General features: G+C 40.3%; 1 long non-coding RNA gene across 1 annotated transcript in view; it reads right to left on the bottom strand.

The window, feature by feature from the left end:
• The window catches only part of LOC123362287, a 34,187-nt gene extending 15,317 nt beyond the window's left edge, over positions 1–18,870 (bottom strand). The window contains exon 1 of the long non-coding RNA XR_006576399.1: positions 18,796–18,870. This is a non-coding gene — a long non-coding RNA (uncharacterized LOC123362287). The remainder of the gene's footprint in view (positions 1–18,795) is intronic.
• Between the last annotated feature and the right edge of the window lie 970 nt (positions 18,871–19,840).

A 19,840-nucleotide genomic window follows, 5' to 3' on the forward strand; every position in this document is an offset into this window, starting at 1 on the left:
TATCTTTAACTTCCTCCCCTTTCTAGCAAGAAACTATTAAAAGCATCTTGCATTTAAACAGCCTATGAAACTTTCCCAGGCAACACCTTCCTCACTTGACTGCTGAAACACTCTTTTAAAAAACAATCCAATGTGAAGAATGTATGTTTCTGTTACAAACTGATGGCAACATGCAGTTTTTATCTCATGCCATTCTGCATGTCCTCTAATTCCCTGCTGGGCCAGATGGCCAAAAGCAAGAGGCCTAGACAACATCTTTTGAATATCCCACAAAAAATATGAAATAATTTGCTGAGGCCAGAATTTTCAGACTTCAGTGCCTAAAGCTATTGGAATAAGCAAGCCAAAATGTCTCAGTTATCAGTAAAACCCAGCAGATGTGAAAGAATGTTAAACAGAGTCTATTACAATGTTTCAGGTGCAGCACAATCATTCCCTATTCCTGCTTGAAAGCAAATTATAGTGCACTTTTTAAAATAAGATTTTTCTGAAGGGTTGTTCCAAAATCTACAAGAAAGAGAAAAAAAACTGTAATGAATGAAGAATATATTTGCTTATTCAGTGCACAGGTTTCTGCTGTGACCGCATCTCATTTTCAGAGGTGAGGACTATTATTTAGGTGCCTGATGTTAGGCATTCAAGCTTGACATTTTTTGTCTTTGGAAGTATAAAATCAGGGTTTGGTCCCTAGTGACTTCTATTACTTTAACCACATTACCCCTGAGTGTGACTCTGTAGGGCTTTATTTCTCTCGGATTTTTTCTTTGTTGCAAAATACACACAACAAAAGCAGCAAAGGAAATATAATCACCCTACGTAGAATGCATAGCTCATATAGTTCTGCAGTAATATTTTTGCCTGTTTGGTTTTTCGCGTGTTTAAAAAGCAATTCGCCAAAATAAAATCCTACAGAAAGTCTCTGGAGGACTTTGGTTAAAGTGAAAGCACAAAACATTTTTCTGTGTGCGTTTAGAGCAAAGGTAGCTTTGCAAGCCCCCAGGAGACAAGTTGTTAGATCAGTGAATCTATTACTGCAGTTGGATGTACTTTCAGACAATGTAGTATATGATATCTTTTGAGCTCTTTGGATTTCCTGCCCCAGTGACACAGTATGTCTTTGCCATTACTTCTATACAAGCAATCATATTGCAGTGAGTTAAAAGAAAAAAGGGAAAAAAAAAAGACAGGTAACTTATATGGAGCTGTATAACAACAGAGTGCCTCTGTTATTTCAGTCGTACTTCACAAAAATAATTTTTGGGGGGTAAATTTTCAGAAAGCTTGAGGTCTGGCCTCCATTTTGCATTCAGATTTTGGTTCCCACAAAATGAATGGCAGATGCAAGTCTGGGTACTTGTATCTCTAATCACCTGTAATTCAGCTGCACACATAAAAACATAGGGGCAAGTTCTGAGGCTGCTAACAGAGCCTGCAAAAGGGAGACTGGGTCATGTGTGATATCATTGGAAAGGTTATGATTTACTGAATATGTTTATCCTGTTTGCATGCATGTATCATTTCTGTATCTGAAGTTAGGAATATAGACTATGTATCAATTACTAAAGTGTTTGCACCTGGGGAACGCCCACCAGACAGGAGTCTATCAGCCTGGATGGGCCATTAGGAAGGACAGTAGGTCTTTGAAGATGCTAACCTGCCTCCTTCCTGAGAAGATTCCTGGGATGCTGCTTTGACACTGCAGGGTCAGATGATCATGTCACCTGGTACTGGACACCATCTTGGACTTCTAGTGTTTTTCCACTAAGAGGCGGTGCGGGTCAAACTGTGAAACAAAGGATTCCCACCATATGCAAATCCTATTTAAGGCTGGGGAGTGAGTTAATCTTGGTTCATTCTTCACTGAATCCCTACCCAGGATGACTGCTGGAAATATCTAAGAAACAAAGACAAAGTGGAAGGAGTGGGGAGGGAGTACTGAACCTGGGCTAGGAATGGTGTCTGGCTCATGAAGAATATACTTGGACTTTTAAACTGCAAGCAAGTGCAGTTTGTCCTCAAGAAATTCTGCAATCTGCCTAAAAAAAACATTTAGGATGACAAATTACTATTTGTAGCCAATTTCTTTAGTGGATTAAACCCAGTTTGCGTGGGTTTTTTTTATTTGTTCAGTAATCTGCTTTAATCTGTTTGCTATCCCTTGTAATCACTTAAACTCTGCCTTTTGTAGTTAATAAACTTGTTTTTTGTTTATTCTAAAAACAGTTAGTGTAATTCATAATGGGGGGTGGGGGGGGCAAAAAGCTGTACATTTCTTCCTCCACATTGAGGGAGGGGGCAGATTTCATGAACTTATGCTGTACAGTTCTCAGTGCAGCGCAAGACAATACAATTTTGGATTTACACTCGAGAGGGGGTGTGCACTTGAGTGCCAGGCAATTCCCAAGATGAGTCTTCCCCCACAGAGCTGATCTCAGTGTCTGTGTCCTTTTGCACCTGGGTGTAGCCCTACCTGTGTGTGTGCTGGAGGAGGCTAGAGGGCCTGACAGAGCAGGTCAGGGAGAGGGAGCCCAGGCTGGTGGAATGGGTGGGCTCAGTGGGACCCCAGTACATCAGGTGGCACCCCAGAGTGGTGTGTGGAGTCACACCTGGACTTTTTACAACATTACTGAAGATAATGTTCAGTGTTACATTTGATTTGGTTTATGCAAATGAAAATCTTGTATCTATTTTAGCTTGGTAATATATTTGTGCCATAATTATTGTTTGGTTCACAGCTTGTTTTTGGCTATTTTGTAACCCTGAATGTTTGCTTTTCTTGAGGTTTTTATTGACATAGCTAGTTTTGCATGAAACATGAAAATTTAAATTTTGGCAAATTTCTCTGAGAAAATTTATGTTAGACCAAGCTATAATGTGAATGAAATTTCACTAAAAATGGTCCAGTTAAACTACCACATTTTCATGTTTTTCACAAATAGACCCATTTTCACAAAACAAAATGAGAAAACCTACAATTTCAATTTTTCATTTTATTTTGAATATTTCTCACAGATGTCCTGGTTAGCAGTTTGGTAAAAATATCTTTATGGCATGAAGATTCCTGGGGTCTGATTCTTCTCTGTGATGCTCTGATGTTTGTCAGTGTGTTCAGTAGCTGCTTTTACAAGATATGCTGTAATGCATAGTATGTGTGTCTGAGGCATTTGAAATGAGCAGGTAATCACGGGTGCACCATATCTAAATTTACATCACTACTGGTTAAAACAGGAATAGGAGACCCTTCCATGAAAAGGGAGCAGTATAGAAAAAGGCACAAGACAAGTATGGAAGAATGAAGCATTTAGTTGGGAGACATGAGCTGAAGAAAGAGAACAAAGGAGTATGAAGCTGAGAACAGAGATGCACACAGGGGCAGAGCAGGATTTAACCTTGAAGGTGAGGATGAGAAATTTGATTCCAATTAGAGGACGTAAAGGAGCAAAGTTGTTTGGAGAAGGAAAAATGTTAATATGTTTCTCCCCTCTTGTGTATCAAAATGAAAAATACCTATAAGGGCAGAAAATGCTGTCTGAGGTCCTCTATCATTTGAGGGTTTAAATGCAATTTATTCATGGATATGCTGGGAATGTCGCATGGAAAAGAACGAACCATCTTTGTGGCTTTTACTAAATGTTTATTACAAGGGTTCTAGTGTTTACTAATGAAAAGTGGTTTGGTTTTTTTTGTGTGGTTTTTTTTTTCCCCATGAAGCTAAAAAGTTCTCAGACCATCATACACTCCGTGTTATTGGCAGGACTGTGGCTGTGATAATGTACTACCCCAGAGCAAGCACCACAGGCACAGAAGTAACGCACTGGTCAGTGCGCCCTTCTGACTGGATGTGAGGTTGCTGGGCCTTTCCCTTAGTTGCCTCCTCCTGTTGGTCACCATGGCCTACCTCTGTGGCCAGGTCATTTAAATGTTCAGTCTCTTTCTGGGGTACTCAAAGACCCAAAGTAAATGCCACCTTCAACAATAGTCCCAAGTTAACATAAACAAAAGGTCTTTAACCCCGTCTGGGCTCAACTCACAGTTTTTCTCAGTCTCATCAGATCACTGACTCCCCAGACTTTTCCCCCAGTGGAAGTCCAAGTACAACAAACCACAATGGCCTTTCATCCCTCCTGGGCTTCTGGTCAGTTCCCTGTTCCTCTTGCGGAACAGAAACCCCAGCACTGCCTCAGCGGAGACTAGCCCTTTATTCCAGGGGCCCCACAGATACTAGCGCCATTCCTGTAGCTCAGCTCTGTAGCCACAGCCAGCTCAACTGCCCTCCTCCACAACTGCTGGGCTACTGGGCTTCCTGCACAGGTATGGGAGGGCAGGGTTAGGCTAATTAATCAGGGTTAGCCAGCCCCAGGCCTCCTGGTCCTTAAAGGAGCAGGACATCCTGTTACAGTGGGGAAGACCTATCATTGCATCCATGTCCTTTTAGTCAAAAAGCTCTATAACCCCATTTCTCTCTGTTTTTTAATTATTTATGTAAGTAATCCCCAGTACTGGCATGTGATCTGTGTTAGTCAAAGGTAAAATTTCTAAAGATTTATAAATCAAGAGACAGGCACTAGATACTCCATATATCAAAGTGTTATAACAGTTAGGTCCCGATCACACAGCTTGTTCCACACTGGTAGATCTCGACAACTCTATGGAGTGCCATTGATTTCAATAGGATTCTACACAGGCTGAAAGGTTCACCGATGCAGAAGAAGCTGAAGGAGTAGGGCCTTGAATATTAATGAGTCCTCTGTAAATAATTTGCACTCTATTTCTGTGCCAGATGAAAATGCACCTTGTAAACAGTTCTAGGAGTAAAACACGACTGTGTTCATCCGCTGTATTTTTTGTGTGGAATGTCCTGCAGACTTTTTCCTAGATAAATAAGAGGTACACTTTCAACATGGTCCATGGGGAAATTATCTGTGAATTCCCTTTGAATGTACTTGTGGGAGTTCTGTGATTAATTATTCCTTGTACACCCACTCCATAATGCCCAAGAAAATTAACCAATGGAGTTAGAGCCATATGCAGAAGATGCAGCCATGAATAGACGTAACAAAAAAAGCTAGAGGAGAACTCCAGGAATACTTTTATATACAAAAAAATCATAAATTAATGCGCCACTAAGCAAAGTTATTGAGGCAAGTGTGCTGGTGTCATTCAGGAAACAATTAGATGGTATCCAGGGGAATGGACTATTAGTTACTTCATATTATGTAAGAATTAGATTAGATAATCTTAAAAGCATGGATATCAATATTCTGTAACTAGAACTAATCAATCAGTGACGTCATATGCAGTATCAATACAGATGGCTGATGACATTATAGATTTTTTTTTATGGTTGGGATAATCTATTTCAAAGCATTGCACAGTACCAATTTGTTCAACCCCTCAGTACTAACATTGATCATCACCACAATATAAATTGTTTTAATGGGTCAGCTACAAAAAGCAACAAGATACTTTCTAGGTGATTAATACTATATTAATTTTCAAGAAAAGAAACAATAAAATTACAAAAGGTAAATGTCTTACAGCTTGTACTTGTCACCAAATACCTCACCTTTCATGGGATATACAATAAAGTTATGCAGTTATGCAACTTTACAACTTGTCAAAGCTGCAAAAGCAGACAATACAAAATCAAACAATATTACACAGACATAACACGTTAGGGTGGGGGAAAGAATTAAAAAAAGACACATGCAAATAGGTAAAAAGGGGAAGACAGGACCAGGGGACGGGGTGGCGTGTCAGGTGGAATGGAAGCATGGCATTATGGGGCTGTCTCAGAATTTTTTATCCAAATGTATCAAGAAATGGAATCGAGATATCTTTGAGTTCATATAATTGCTCTCTACATTGATAAGCTATTCTTCCTTTTGCTGCTAACTCAGTCAGGTCTGAATACCGCTGCTCTATTTCTCTATTCTAGGCATACTTTGTAAAATCATGTGCTTAGTAATCATTGCAGCTCTGAAGAACCCAAATCTTTGTGGTGGAATTAAACACAGCATAGTAGGTACATAACCCAGGATATGATTTTTAGCTGAAATATAAGGATTACAGTGGTCCTATCAAGGATATGAAGGGAAGTTTAATAACCATTTCTTTCAGTAAGTCTTCATCTCGTTGTATCAAAACTGTGGAACTGAAATGAATCAGGTATCTACTCCATGTCAGAGTTTATAGAGCAGAGGTGTCAAACTCATTCAATATACAAAAACCTGTAGGAAAACACTTCAGTCTCCCTGGACACACCTTAAATAGCAGATTTAAAGGTAGCCATCCTGCAGCAAAAAAACTTCAGGACCAGACTTCAAAGAGAAACTGCTGAGCTTCAGTTCATCTTCAAATTTGACACCATCAACTCAGGATTAAACAAAGACTGTGAATGGCTTGCCAACTACAAAAGCAGTTTCTCCTCCCTTGGTTTTCACACCTCAACTGCTAGAAGAGGGCCTCATCCTCCCTGATTGAACTAACCTCGTTATTTCTAGCCTGCTTCTTGCTTGCATATATATACCTACCCCTGGAAATTTCCACTACATGCATCCAATGAAGTGGGTATTCACCCACGAAAGCTCCAATACGTCTGTTAGTCTATAAGGTGCCAAAGGACTCTTTGCTGCTTTTACAAACTCATTCCAGTTCCCTCCTAAATCTTATATTATTTACATACTTCCAAAGTATGCAGAGGCTTTGTTAATTATTATTTGTATTGTGGTTGTGCTCAGACTTTTCTAGGCATTTGCCAAACACTGTTTATGGCATGTTCCCAGCCCCAGAGGTCTGATAGACTAAAAACATACCAAACAGATGAAGGGGTGGGGAAAAGGAATGCAACATACAAGCAAATGATCAGAGTAATAGCAGGCACACACCTCGTTAATTCCATTTCCCCTCACCTCCCTGCAATTGGGTTTATGAATGCACATGGACATTTTCTGTAAACAGACAGATAACAAAACAAGGTCCCTACTCTAAAAAGCTCCCAATCTAAGTAGCTAATACAGAGGATGATGGATGGAATGAAACAAGGACCAAGTGAATAAGCTGTGAAATTCAGCACATAGCTTTGTAAGTTCCACAGAGGTTTTTTTTTTTCCTCTGTTGTATACATTCCTTTTTTTGAGGGTAAAAATACAGTATCTAGGGCCTGGTCTACATTACAAAGTTAGGTCGACATTTGCCACATTAGGTCAAGTTAAAAATGTATGTGTCTACACTACCGAGTCCCTTCCGCCAACCTGAAGGGCTTGCAAAGTCGACTTCTGTACTCCACCTCCGTGAGAAGCGTAGCGCTTGAGTCGACATCCACGCATCGACATGGGGATAGTGTAAACAATGTGCTGTATAATTCAAATGAATTAGCCTCCAGGAAGTGTCCCCCAGTGCTCCACTGTGATCGCTCTGGAGAGCACTTTCAACTCCACTACACTTCATCCAGGTACATGGGAAACAGCCACTCTCATGTTAAAGCCCCGGGAACTTTTGAATTTTAATTTCCTGTTTGATTGGCGTGGAGAGCTCGTCAGCACAGTTCAATGGTTGAGCACACTGGGAATGGGGATTGCAGAAGTACAATGCCACGTGGAAGAAGATGTGGAGACAAGTGGGAAATTGATACAAAAGAAGCAGTAAGCCATGATCTTTGGGCAAAGTGAAGGAGGTAAGGTAGTTTTAGGGAAATAATCTCTCGCTTGCTTGCCTAGTCCCCTTCAGTGACCTGGGAGGAGTTCTCTGCTCCATACTTGGAATTTCTAAAGGAGGAGTGAGCAAAGGAGTAACTTGACCAAGTCAGCTGCCTGTGGGTCTCCTCCAAAAACAACAAAAAGTCTCTATCAGAGAATAATCAAATTTAACATCACTCCCAGAAGTGCTGCTTACAGAAGAATACCTGAAAATGAGATGTTATTTCTAGGCTGGCCACTTGGGAAGGAAGGAAATTCTAGTAGGTGTGACATTGCTCAATATTCTGGCATCCAGTGGTACCAAGCAAGGCAGGACAAGCAAATTATAGGCTCCTTGCTGTTTTCCAATTAGCGTATCACACAGGCTTTTACCCAACTCCAGAGGGGATCTACAGCAGTACCGTATCTCCTGCCTGATTAGAATCCATGAGTATTTTACAATTCTTTGATGACCTTTGCTCTTACAGGATTGGTTCTCCTTCTAGTATCATTTTTGAAAACTTGCTTTTGCTCAGGAACTGAGAAGTGCTGAATCACCTCACCTGAGAAAGGCCACTTGGCAGGGATGGTAGGAGAACCTGGTAATGGCTTGGCAGGAAAGATTAAAGTATACCATTGGTCAAATTTGGCTGCAGGTTGTATGTCTGAAACTGGTGATACAAGTCTAGACAAACTTATTATTATGAGTTCATGTTCCAAATCTTAAGTCATAATGTCTGTGCTCCTCACAGTGGACACATTATTTAATAAGAGTAGTCTAAAAACCTAATTCTTAAATAAACCTCTATGTTTATGCAAGGAAATTATGGTTTTAGAATTAGTGAGACACATCTCTTTGAAAATAATTGTACGATGGAAAACTGACTTTCAAAATATTATTTGTAAATTTAAGAAGCAGACTGACTCATTTTTAATTTTTTGTTAATACTTACATGAGTTCCAAATCAAATTTTAGGACTATGGGCCAAAGCATGGATTTTGCAAAGTGGTACAACAGGAGACCTACTCACACACAAGCACTGCAAAAGCATCTATAATCAAACTAACGTTCCTTGCACAGTCCACAGCTAAAATTTTTGCTAGTAGGAGTAATCAGGATGGGAGGTGATGCACACAGGCCATTGCTTTGTCAGAGAATAAACGGCTTCAGGAACTAACCACAAACCCCATCACATTCTGCTCCAATGGCAAGATGCATTTCTTTGACCTTGTCTTTTCTAACATAAATATATAGCAACATAATACTTAAAAACAAACAAAACCCTACCAAAACAAAACCCTCCAATGCACACACTTTTCCCCCTGGGGAGAAGATGAGAGACCAAACAACATCTGACAGATATGTAGTCTCATTGTTTAGAGCACTACTGGAAGGCACTCTGAGACTATGGTGATGATATTGGTAGAAGAACCTACAGAGAATACACATGAACAAACATAGACTAAACTCTCTGGTACTTTGCTCCACCTTGGATGGCCATCTCAGGTTCCTGTCACGGAGGAGTGCTCTCTCTACAAGAAAGATCAGTTTGCAAATCCAGAACAATACCACTGATATCAATGATGTTACTCTTGATTTACACCATCATATCTGAGATTAGAATCTGCCACCATAGGTTTTACTGAGAATATAAGTGACCATCCTTCAACTGCTCCCATTGCTAAGAATGGTTTTTATGATGGATGCCTATGTGCAGCATTTGCCAGAGTATGGTCTTACAAGAAGATATATGCTCTCCTCGCTATACCCTTGCATATCATGTATCTTAAGAGCATTTATTTATTCTGGTCATACATATTAAAAGTTATAAACGAGTGTCTATGCTGTATCTAGGCAGCCATTGCACACATTCAAAATACAACTGATAAATCCAAATCAAGATTCCTCTTTCAGTAATTTTCCATTCATTTAATTCTCTCTTTTAAGATATCACAACACTCGGACTACCATATTTTCAAAGAATTATTTGAGGATTTAGATGTGTTACTCCCACTGCGTTAAAATAGAGATCAAGTAGCTAAAACAATACATAGCACTTTTAAAATGTCCTCCTATTAATGTGAGGATATAACTGTATAACTGATATAACAGTATTAGGTACTAGAAGTAATAAACATTATTAAAAGCCCATAAAGGTTTCCAGAGCACATCTTAGTACTGTTAATATTATATTATAGTTTTCTGGGATTTTTTTTATAATACCTGAAGATATTGTAAGAAAATAAAATACAGAAATGACATTTTCAATGAAAAACAGTAAGTAATGCTTACTGATATGCATCTGACGAAGTGGGTATTCACCCACGAAAGCTCATGCTCCAAAACGTCTGTTAGTCTATAAGGTGCCACAAGACTCTTTGCTGCTTTTACAGATCCAGACTAACACGGCTACCCCTCTGATACTTAAGTAATGCTTATAGTTGTGTTTTGAATCACAACCCACTCATTACTATCTATGAAATGGTGCTTTTGGCAAGATTTGAGGGACCGAAATATTCTAAAAGCACTTTAGCATGCAAAAAGGAATTCCACTAATGGTAGTAGTGATTAATTACCAAGATACAGTAGACTACCAAGATACAGCAAAACTTCTGCACAAATCTTCATAAAGACTTTATAAAGTAGCATTCTTAAATTTTATAACATTGGTGTGAATACATTGTAAGCAATTAAAGCAAATACAGTAGCATTTGGTTTTATTACTAACCACTTGTAGTGATCACTGAACTATGTAGATGAAAATTATGATTTTAAATATGTATTTACTTCTCATTTAGACTCATTTAGACATTCTAAATGACTTCTCATTTGACTTCAAAAGGGCTTTGGACTAGGCACAGGCACCAACTTTCCAATGTGATGAGGGGTGCTCAACCCCCAGCTCTGCCCCAATCCCCACCCCATTCCACTCCTTCCCTGAAATACCCCACCCCACCTCTTCCCTGCCTCTTCCTGTCCCATTCAGCACTGCTTCCCCTGAGTGTGCCGCATCCTCGCTCCTCCCCACTCAGAGCCTCCTGCACACTGTGAAAAAGCTGATCATGGCAGGCGGGAGGCATGGAGAGGCACCTCCCCATGCAAGTGCCTCCTGCCCGCCAGTGGGCCCAGCCGATCAGTGCCTCCCCTACAAGTGGACAGTATAGCTGCACTGGTGCAAACTTCCAGTGTAGATAAGGAACACAGAACTGAGCAGCGTATGGTTTTCTCATCTCAAACATATTTTTGATAGTTTGAAAAATTTTACCCTCCTGAATTGTGACAAAAAACTGAAATCTTGAAGAAAAAAACTGGTTTGGGTCAAATTATATGTTTTGTTTCACTTTTGACCTTTTTCTCCTTTTTAAAAAAACTGTTTTCAGTCTAATTATCTTAAATTTTAAAACAAAAAGTTGTTTTGAATTGGAAAACCAGAATTCTCATTGTGACAATTTCATCACTCTTTAAAATGTTTTTTCAAGTCAGCTGATTCATCAACATGCTAACTGTGTCTGTTTCAACATTTTTTAATAAAATAACAATTTGTTGAAAAATTCCAGACTAGCTCTAAAGGAAATCTGCCTTGTGAAACCAAGGAAAGCCTCTCAAATTCAAAGTTTGCCTTCTTTGTCTTTGGGGTTTGCACCAGTGCAGTTACACTGGTTACTGAAATCAGGACAAATCCACAGAATAGACAAGGCCTGCTTCTTGACAGATTCTCTGTTATAGTTTGTCTCTAACTGGCATATCCATAATCATAACCTCATTGACCTGCCTAGGCATTAAAATACCTGTCACTACTTCTATTTGGGAATTTTCACTGTGTTCTGGCTCTGGACGCAGTTATCACTTGACTATACAATTCAATTTGGGATTGCCAGCAGGATTCTATGTAATCCACAAATTGTGTTCCATAAAACTAATAAATAATAATACTGTTTTGAATAACAATGCCAACACAGCACGTGTGTTTAAAAAAAAACCACCTAAATTAAGGCTGCAAAAAAGATACTAGCCCATTACAAATGGTAGTAGTTTTCAATAATAATAAAGAGAGCAGTGGCCAAAAAGTGATTAGAAAACAGGAGAGAGATCATCCATGGTACTAGCATATTTTATATTAACATCCCTCTCTCCCCATAAATAAATTCTCACCAAAAAATACACTAAGAATGGGTCCGATTCTCCACTGCCTTGTGCAGTCACTTACCCTTGTTCAAACAGCATGCAAACTGGGTATAAAAACACTATCACTTTGAAAGTGAAGTGTATTAACTCCACTTTGCACAAGTCTACGTGGCAACAGAAGCTATAAGACAGAGGAGAATCAGGACCATCTTACCCTGAATATTTTATCTGGACAGATTCGAGGTATAGAAGAAAGAGCGTATCAAACTATAAAGTAGCTCATTGCTCACACCAGGAGCAACTTAAGTAGAATAATGTTAAGGTGAGAGAGAATATGAAGTTATGACAGGGGAATATCCTTCTGCCTGCAATGATGCTGAGCATCCTTTGTGCCTGTTCTGTGTCAAAATTCTTTTTTTTTAAAACTGAAAAGTAGACAGGATGCAGGTGGGAGATTCAAGGGTGTGTAATTATGTTGATGCACTGGGAATTCCAGGTGGACAGTAATCTGTACTGACCAAGATTGAACATACCTTTTACATTTGGTCACAGAACATTCTGGCATTACTATGCACAAAGAATCATGGCCTGGGAGGGTTGTATCTGAAGGCCTGAAGAATACCAGTCAGAAGCTGGCTCAGTGATTGAGAGACTCCCATTGACTTTATTGGAAGTTGGATCAGGCCTCTTTATTACAGTCTGGTTTCCCTAGATGAATGACCAAGGTTGGTAGTTTTACCTAATCTATCAATATCTGGCAACCAAATACTTAAGTAGGATAAAGAGGGTAAATTCTCCTCTAAGTTATACTGAAGTCAATAGGGCAGTTTAAATAAAAAACTTCTGTTAGCAACAATAGATAAGACTGTGTAGTATGATGCATACCAAAAAACAACATTATTTCTCTGATATCTGTTTGGATGTCTAGGCACCTCCCAAACTTAAAAACACATATTTCCAGTCAGAGGCAGCAGATTTGTAGAAATTCTGGTGGTGCCCAGAACGCCCAGACCCCCCCCAACTCTGCCCCCCAAACTCCACCCCCCAACTGCCTAAGGCTCTGGGAGGGAGTTTGGGTGCTGGATGCAGGCTCTGGGCTGGGACAGGGGCTGGGGGTTTGGGGACAGGAGGGGTTGCAGAGGGAGGGGTGCAGGCTCTGGGAGGGAGTTTGGGGGTGTGGAAAAGGGGTGGGGGTGCAGGCTCTGGGGAGAGGGTGGGGTGGTGCGGTGCGTACCTGGGGCTCCTAGGCAGGGCGGAACGGGGATCTCCACAGGCTGCTCCCCCAGGCACTGCCCCTGCACCTTCCCATTGGCTGTAGGGGCGCTTGGGGCAGGACACAGACCCACCACGTCCAGGGGCCGCAGGGAGGGGCTGGCAGCCACATGGAGCGAGCAGACAGGAAGCCGCTCAGCTCTGCTGTGCTGCCGCTGGTGGGTAGGGGGTCCTGATCCATTTTAAATGGCCCGCGGATGCCTGGAAGCAGAAGGCAGAGCCAAGGGAGAGAGCCAGCCTCAAACAGTGCTGGAGCCAGGCCCCGGGGCAGGAATATTCCTAGTGCCCAGGCACCACGAGCACATAGAACTTGCCACCCATGTTTCCAGTACTTCCCTACTGACCTTGACCACTCAAGAATGTCATAGATGCAACTCAGAGGTTATGGTATGGAGCAGCCCTACTACCTTCAGAATCTCAATGACTTAGGTTCAAACATAAACAGAAGAGCCTCCATTTGTCGCCTTAGTTCATCACTTAGTCTCCACAAAAAAGACAGATCTGTCTGAGTGATCTGATCCTCAGAGTAACTAAAATTATTCACAGTAAGAAAACAGAAATCTGGTCACAACACATTACTGCTGAATACGTTTTGCATACAGCGGGTTCCTGCAGTGTAGCTTGACTAAATCTTGTTTAACTGTTTCCCAGATTATTCAACAAGCTCAAACTTCGCAGTTAAAACATGATTCAATCCAGTCTATGCTAAAGGAAGGAACCACGATTTAACCATGTTGGCCGACACTGTGTTGTAACACATTATGGTCTCACAATATAGTAGTTTTCATAGTGTGGAAGGGACCTCCTCAGCTTCTATATTTCTTTCATTTCCATGGACCTCTGCTATCTCTCGCTCCTCTTGGCTTCTTTCTTTTTTCTTTTGGCCTTTCAATTTCTGTTCCAATATTTTTTATATCCAGAAGAGATTGGCATTGGCCTCCTGAAGTATATTAAATCTCAGTGTGAGTATTATTTAGATGATTTGGAAGCTTCAGACATCATCATTTCTGAATACTTGGTGACCTTTCAAGGTTAATAAATTCCATGCTATTAAGAAAGGGAGAACTAAATTAGACTTTTGAGCAAGCTTGCTAGCCCTTAATGTTCCTATGAACACAGTGCAAATGTAAAAGCTTTTTTCTAGTGTTCAGCTTAGGGTGACCAGATAGCAAGTGTGAAAAAATCAGGACACTGGATGGGGGGAGGGGGGTGTAATAGAAGCCTATATAGGAAAAAGGCCCAAATAACGGGACTGTCCCTATAAAATCGGGACATCTGGTCACCCTAGTTCAGCTTGTGGTTGAACTGAACAACAAAGCCCCACTATCTTGTATATTTAGTGTAATTTGATCTTGAAAATCTTTCGATACTGATGCTGTAGGTGAATATATCCTGCATTTACTTATAATACATGATACATAATATTATCTCATGATAAAAAATATCCACAATATAGCTGAAAAGAGAAAAACTTTAAAAACTCACTAACTTCCAAAAAGTAAGTAATCAAGTTTCAATTACAATGAATTCAAGTGCTTTTTTTTTTGTCCTCCTGTAATTAGTGGTACATAAATTCATGCTTTTGGTGGTTTTTATTAATGTTATTTGCTCATTCCAAGAAAATTAAGAGTTTGTCAGCATTTCCACTGCAAACCTCTATTTTCACTATTCTATAATAGCCACAAAAATGTGTTATGGGATGAAACTTGGCACCCAAGGTCTCTGTCTACAGTAGGAACAATTTTTTTAACCACATTTGCTTTAAGTTGGTTTGGATATTTTTAAGTTATAGGCGAGAGATAAAAGAGTTGTGTGTGGCTGAAGATGCTCTTTTGCATTTTCATAATTCAAAACAACTTCATTTATTTAAAAAGAAAATATTGCAGGTTATTTCATAATAGAAAGTCATATTTTTTGCCAGTAAAAATAAATTTAAACTCTAAGTTACTTCAATAAATAAAGCAACTACTTTGTATGCAAGGTAACTAATTTCCCATTCAAATTTTCATTATGGGGGTATTTATGCTACACAGAGTATGCTCTGCTACAACAAATGTGAAATGTAAGACACCATGACAGAACAGAGGGCAGTATTGATCCATGGAAATAAAGATCTGAGCAAATGAGCATAGGACTGGGAGCCAGATAGTCCTGAATTTTAATCCTGACTCTGAGTCAGATTTAATCTCTGACTGTGTGAGTTAATTTACCTTTCTGCTGTTATTCTGCAGATAACAGCATTTAACTACCTCAGAGGCTTCGAACATGACAAGTGTTAATTATCTGTATTGGCAAATCGGTAGTCAATGATCTATAAAATATAGGCCAACTGAATATGGCACTGGGAAAGAATATATTACAAAAGGCTGGCCCTTTGGCCCAAGCAGGAATTCCATGAAAGAGAGCAGAAGGTGTTAGATTATGGGAACAGAGGAATGGTCAATTGGATCAGACCCACGTAGTTTAGTATCCAGTCTCCAGCAGCTACCAGCACCAGATACTTCAGAAGGTGGCACAGGAAATACTGCATTAGGATAATATGGGATAAACTACCCTCCTGGAAGGTCTCATCCTAAATCCCTAAATAGTTAGAGATTGATATAAGGCCTGAAATATAAGGTTTTAAATCCCTTCCAAATTTTTTAGCATTAACTTTGGATATTCTTGTTGTGCATAGAAATGTCCAATCCCTCTTTTAATCTTGCCAGATTCCTGGCCTCCATTGGAATGGAGGCCAGGAATGGCCTCAATAGCAATGAGTTCTATGGTCTAATTATCCATTGTGTGTGATAAAAGTATTTCCTTTTAATAGTTTTGATTTGCCCTTCAATTTCATTGACTCTCCCTTTGTTCTTGGTTCCCCTCCTCACCTGGTGGACTCAAACGCCCGTCTGCATTTAGTCTGAATGCCAAAATAGGGTTGTTGTTTTTTGTTTGTAAACAAGAATAAACTAAATTTCTTAATACAATGATATTGTATTGACTTATCATTGACTTATTTCTGCCTGGCATTAGTAGTAAAATCCAAATCATGTGCACACTCATGTCTTGAGAAAGCACATACAAGGGCAGAGTTTTAAGGCTTGATTTCACTTAGACCAGTGTAAATCATGAACAATTGCACTAAAGTCAATAGAGCTACACTGGTGTAAAACCAGCCCAAGACCTGGTCTACACTTAAAGTTTGGGTCAACATAGCTACAGCACTGAAGAGTGTGAAGAATCAATACACCTGAGCACCATAGCCATGCTAACCTAATTGCCAGCGTAGTCTCACATTGACCAAAGAATGTTCCTACCAACCTAGCTACCATCGCTCAGGGAGGTGGAGTTCCTACGATGACAGTCAAACCTCTTCCATCACTATAGGCTGAATCTATACTATGGGGGTATGCTGGCATAGCAATGGCATTGTCACTATGCCTCTATAGTCTCCATATTGTAGATATGGCCTAAGTGAAATGGAATTTAACTCTTAGGGCTTGTTTTCACCATGGGGGTAAGTTGACCTAAGTTACGCTACTCCAGCTATGTGAATAACATAGCTGGAGTTGATGTGGCTAAGGTTGACTTACTCCGCTGTCTTTACTGCGTTGCATTGATGGGAGACGTTCTCCAGTCCACTTCCCTTACTCTTCTCAGAGAGCTGGAGTACCAGGGTTGACCAGAGAGCGCTCAGCTGTCGATTTAGCGGGTCTTCACTAGACCCAATCAATCCCTGCTGCATTGCTTGCACAGAGTTGATCACTCCGTAGTGAAGACCAGCCCTTAGTGACCTTGCTACTGGAATTTTTCTTGACCCAGTGACTGTTCACTATCATTGCCATTCATAGTGGCAATTCAGTCATTCGTAATGGGCCATTGGGCCAGGGAAAGACCGTGAGAATGACGATATAGCCTGGCAGTTAGGTTAGTAGCCTGGAGGTGGGAGACCAAAGTTCAAGTCCCTACTCTATTTAATTTATAAGATGTAGTATAGCTTCAAGAAGAGATTTTGACAAAACTCCCTACCAGAATATCCACAGCCCAAGGGCAAAGGCTCTCTCCTGCAGTGGGGGAGACTCAAGTTCCAATCTCTTGTACACAGAGAGGTGAATTGAACCTCATGTCGCAGGTGAGTGCCCTAACCATTGAGCTAAATAAAGTGCATAAGGGAATTGTCATTGCCACCATCTCTTCCTCCAGCTGTTTTCTGAAGACTTTGCTTTTGTCAAAATGCCAGAAAGTCAAAACAAAATGTTTAGATTCAAACACTTTTGTTTTGATAATGTAGAAATGTTTCCATTAGTTTCAACTATTTTTTTTTAACTTTCTGATTCACCGAAAATGTTTTCAGTTCAACCCAAAACAATTTCCCCCCGATTTTTCAAAATTGGCAAGGAACCAAAAACTCTCCTATTCACCCAGTTCTAATTGTGAGTGCCTAAAAATGTGCTAAACACTTTATAAAGAAAATTGTGGAGCTTCTAAAAAAGCCAAACCCCAATAACAACAAAAAACAAAACACACACACCCTCCCCCCAGTCTAAACTCAGATATAGCAACAGAACACAGGCCTTAAAAATAGCTAAAATGTTCATAAGCATGTGTTCATGCAGGGTTTAAGTATAATGCTTCTTGTCGTACAGTCCAAGAAATATACTTTATTATATGCCAATAACAATTTCATTGCTTAATTAACTTTGTTGTATTCTTCACTGCAGGTTACGTAAGCATTTGTTTAATAGTCCTTGCTCCAGACACAGCTATTGTGTCTTCCTTCTGTTACACAACAGTACTGCCAACTCCATCTTCAAGATTGTCACAAGTCATAAATTACTGGTGAGCAATAGACTACATAGCATTAAAGCTCTTAAGTACTTTGAAAGGGAGTTCTTCCATCATAGGCTTATTGAACTGTTTCTTTGACAGCATGGCTGTTAGCAGCTGGAGAATAGAAAGTGTGGATTATTGCTGGCAAGCCTCCGATCAGGCATGCCTGACTGCAGCACTGATACATGACAGAAGAGGAATGGCTGTGACACTGCTGCAGATTAACAGATAGTAGTGGTGGTGTATTGAGAGGGAGGCAGGGGGTGGGAAAGCTCACGAACTGCCAAGAGTGATTCATTCATGGAACCTGAAGAACTGTGAATCACACTTTGCTCTTGCCCTGTGAGCAAGCCAAAGGCTCCCTGTAAGGAGACCAGCAGCATCCAAACCTTGTTTTCAGAAACCTGCAACTGGCATCACCAATCTGCTACCATTCTTAAAACGCTTGTTTAAACTCTTCACTCTGAGTGAAGCTATTAAAGATGCAGCTCAAATAATTTTTAGATTCCATGAGGGAAGGGAATATATATATTATACATACACAGTGATAGAGTCCCTACAACTATATTGTACTGCAGTTCCTCACCGTTTAGAACCTCAGAAAGAATGTTTTATTTGAAGTTCAAATAGTTCTTTTTGATGGAAATCAGATCATCCATCCTTAACTGATACATATGTACACTATTACAGTATTTTTTACAAAGATATTCTTTATACCATAAGGAGGCTCTCAGACATCCAAACTACAGAGTTAATGTTTTTCTTTATGAAATTACTGCTTTGCTTAATAAAGATTTTCCCTCTTCTCAATCACTAAATCTTCAAGTATAAACCCTTAATTATTTATCTGAAGTACTAAAAAGATTTGTCCCTTTCAAGCAACCCTAGTACCCTTTTGTGGGCCTTCACCTCAGCTTGCAGCTCTGCTAGGCTGGAGCTCCCCAGCTTGCTCTGCTCTGCTTCCCAGGTCCTCCTCTCTCCAAGTAACTAGAGTATGTCCTGGCTTCTAGCCCCAGCCCTCTTATAAGGGCCAGCTGGGCCCTCATTAAGCCAGCCACAGCTGTGGCTGCTTTCCAGTCAGCCTAGCCTTTCTCCTTCCAGAGCCTGCTCCCAGGGCTGTTTTAAGCCCTTCAAGGCAGGAGCGGGGTACCAACCCTGCTACAGTACCACTCAGGGAACAATCTAAAGATAGTGGGGTTGCACAGGTGTCCCAACTTTCTGAGGGCCTAATTAGCCCCACAGATTCTCTGTTTCCAGTTATGATGGCATTAAAAACAAATCTTTTTTTGAAAACTGAGCAAAGTTGATATGAAAATCAGTGACAATGACGACAGAGCCACATCATAGTTTTTACAGTAACTTTTTAGGGTAGAAATGCACATGACATTTGCTAATGTTCAAACCTCTTCAATGTAATATACATTATAAACCAACATATTGGTGCTAAGTAATGCTTTTCAGAAAGCCTAGTATTTTCAGCAGTATCTCTGCCAAAGTTGTTAGGCCGAAGTCTTTCGGTATGTCTGACCCTTAAGCAAACATACAACTGCACTTATGCATGATACAATTCTTAATATAGTGTTCCTTTATTTCCTCCAATGACAATAATTTATATTATGGAGCACTTTAAAGCACCTTTCTGCTCAGTCTTTTAGAAATGAACTCTTAGTATTCAAAATGGTAGAGTAGTGCAAGTGTGAGGTCATATGTACAGCCTAGAAGGCCATTCATTTACACATGATTTAAAAGCTAAGTGTAACTACCTTGCCAGTTTTGGGAATTCAGAGAAGCAGCACAAAGGCAGGCATTGGATCTGAGATGGCGTCTTCCTTGCCCGAGCTTGAAGTACACTCAGACTGGGAGGGCTGGACCAAGCCTGCACATGGCTAGAACCGTTCCTCCCTCCTGACTTCCAACTCCCAGGCATGTGAGCTGTGCCTGAATATACCCCATA

Source organism: Mauremys mutica, chromosome 1, assembly GCF_020497125.1.
Source record: "Mauremys mutica isolate MM-2020 ecotype Southern chromosome 1, ASM2049712v1, whole genome shotgun sequence".
In the NCBI taxonomy this organism is placed as follows: domain Eukaryota; kingdom Metazoa; phylum Chordata; order Testudines; family Geoemydidae; genus Mauremys; species Mauremys mutica.